The sequence below is a fragment of the Oreochromis aureus genome, linkage group 4 (genome assembly GCF_013358895.1).
Source record: "Oreochromis aureus strain Israel breed Guangdong linkage group 4, ZZ_aureus, whole genome shotgun sequence".
NCBI classification, from domain to species: domain Eukaryota; kingdom Metazoa; phylum Chordata; class Actinopteri; order Cichliformes; family Cichlidae; genus Oreochromis; species Oreochromis aureus.
In genome coordinates, this window is record NC_052945.1 from 30877259 (window position 1) to 30880220 (window position 2962).

At 39.2% G+C, this 2962-nt stretch overlaps 1 long non-coding RNA gene across 1 annotated transcript; it reads left to right on the forward strand.

The window, feature by feature from the left end:
* The first annotated feature begins 490 nt into the window (after positions 1-490).
* Positions 491-1850, forward strand: LOC120439951. The gene is made up of 2 exons (XR_005612870.1): positions 491-687; positions 1060-1850. It is a non-coding gene; the product is annotated as an uncharacterized LOC120439951 (long non-coding RNA).
* The last annotated feature ends 1112 nt before the right edge of the window (positions 1851-2962 follow it).

A 2962-nucleotide genomic window follows, 5' to 3' on the forward strand; every position in this document is an offset into this window, starting at 1 on the left:
GGGCAAATCCTGAAACCAAATCCTTAGTCTTTTTTTCTCAAATTCCGCTCAGAGTCTAAGTTCTCCCTTCGCTCCGAGCCGCACCGGCCCCCAACCAGAGCAGTGTCTTTTTCCTTCTTGTTCGCTCCACCATCTACTGCTTAATGATTCTGGGTCTTCGTTTGAAATTTGCGCCGGAGATCCACTCCGCCTCCCAGGTAAACCTTACTGCCCCGCTGCCAATCACATAACAAAGGGCGGCTCCATTCGCACCCGCTCACCCAATCGCGCTCAGCTTGGATTTTCACGATCCCCAGCTCAGGTTAAGACTTTCTTCGGTCTCTCACAAGCCATCTGACTTCGGAAGCATGGACAGCTGGCTCTCACTCAGGTTAAATAATTTAACATTTAGGCCTAAATGTAACTCTTCTTTTCTACCGGAAAAAAAAACCCTATGCAAGAGAGATTCCGATTTTGGGGCTATGCCTTCAGCCTAAGAGAGAGCAAAATCTTTTCTACCAGCTAAAAGGAGGTGAAAGTTTTGGTCCCCTCACACCGCGGATCGCCTTTACTTTGTCTAATTGGGGTGTTTTGAGCCTCATCGCTACGCCCGAAGTGCAGAAGAGCCTGCGGGAAACGAGCTCGCAACAACCGAGAACCAGGGATCAACAACAACTCGCGTCGCTTTCCCTATGTGCATATCACTCGGTAAGTGTTCATCTTCCTCTCTAACTACATTTTTGCATTTTCCTTTTTACCATTCTCTCAATCCTTTCATTTAAAAAATATCACATTGGTTTGTAACACGTACAATACACCATCCGTCCATCCATTCGCTTCCGCTTATCCTTTTTTCAGGCTCGCGCGGTGCGCTGGAGCCTATCCCACGTACAATACACTTTAAAAATATATATAAGATCCAGTTTAACTCCCGTCAAAGCTTATACATTACATCTCTACATCACCTATCATTTTCTCATCAGGTATCTCATATCATCTTGTTATTGTTATGTTATGCTCCTTTGATATTTTGCTAGTTTGCGTGTTTTAAAATTCTTTTGTTTTTCTTTATATTTTTAGACTCTCATTTAAGCCAGATGTGTTAACCTGATCCCTGCGAAACACCAGCTCTCCGTGGATTTTGACCGCGAGTGACCGGATGTTGTTTCCGGCCTGAGGTTGCCTGAAATGCCGTGAGGCTCGTTTGAAAGATTGCGCCTGAGACCAACTCCGCCTCCAAGGCGTGCCTACCTTTAGCTGCCAGCAGTGAGATATCAGAGCCGGGCTCCACATATCCAATCAGGAGCACGAGCAAGACAGCTTTTGCAGACTCTCCAGAAATATACAAGTCCTTACCAACTGCTCTGCAACCCAGTGTTTCTGGTCCCCTCACCAACATCGCTTTTTGAGATATTTTTTTTACGAACCACCAAAAAAGCAATTTTACCCCCCAGTACAGAAGACTGGATCTGAGGGCAGCAGCGGGGACAAATGATTGTAATGAAGCGACAGACATTTCATGGCTGGTCTTAGATAATTGTGAGTCATTGTGTCTTATGGTGAAAAGTACATAGTTTTGCAAGAGGCATACAAGCACTGTGGAAAAAGTAATCATAAAACTGTTTTTGTGAACACTCTGCTCCCTACGTTATGCTTTAAAAAATGTGATACATGTAATGTGATCATCAAAGAACATGACTTTTTTAAAACTTTTATTCTTATGCTTTTAAACTATGTCACATTATCATAAAATACTTATTTGTATGTTATAATGTTTTTCTTACACCATGTGTAATTTTTATAGACACCTTGTTCATTGTATCAATGTGTAATTATGTATCTTTGATAAATAAATAAAATATTTAATCTTGTGTTTGTGTACTTTCTGGTGATTCAATAAAAAATTAGTCACATATCGCTCTGATAAACACAGATGGCTGAAAGAAATGTTTGATGGAACAAAGGAAACAAGTGTCTTGCTGCTAAACTTTTAAGTCACCATGGTTTAAATGAGAAAATGCCACTAGGAAACTAGCAGCCCTAAGTCTTTATGTAAAACATGAAAAACTCCATATCAGTGATATCTACAAAGGTGTACTCATTTCTTTGTTATGGTACTTTACTGTTCCAATGAAACAAAAAGAAAATCTCATTTTAAAGTACATTTTTCAGCCATCCTGGCCTATTTTCAGGGGCAAGAATGTTGATGTTAGACTGTGTTTTAAATCAGGTTTTGATCTTAAACTATCACAGCACTGATTTTACTGATTACAGTTGTAATTTCAATTAGAATCCCAAACTGGCTTTTCTCCAGTCAGTGTTATTGTGAAATTTAACTTGTTCTTTTGTGTAATTGCACATGGCCCATCAAAGGACCCCTTAGTAAGCTGTACAGCATAAGTTTTCAATTCACTTTTGTCAGAAAACTTCACAGTATGAGAAGTTACAGCACAGTTTCTCCAAATGTGTGCTTCTTTTTCAGTCAGCGTGCTTTTAGAGCATCTACATTAGCTCATGTAGTAAAAGTACAATCAGTAAGTGTACTTTAACATTTGAGATTCCGAGTGACTCTTGCTTAGATCATGTGAACAATTTCATCAACCTTTTTTTGTATAATGCATCAAACCTGTTCAAATCACTTTATTTTCAATTTATATTAACTAATCTAGAGACAAGGAACTCCTTTTTAGCTTCTGTGATGCATTTACCTCTCGCACGTTAAACTAAATGTTAGTGTTCTCAGAGTTAACATGTCTTATGTTACCACAGGACCTTAAATCTGTTGGATCCAAATAAATCTGCAGGACTAAATCAACTTGATCCTTATTTTCTTAATAAGATGTTACAGCAGAACTGCTAACTTATATTTTTAATTTCAGCCTTTGAACAGTGAGATCTCTGAAATATGGAAATCTGTCCATGTTCTCCCTTTGAAAAGAGACGATCCTTCAGATGTTCATAACTACAGGCCTAAATCTAAATT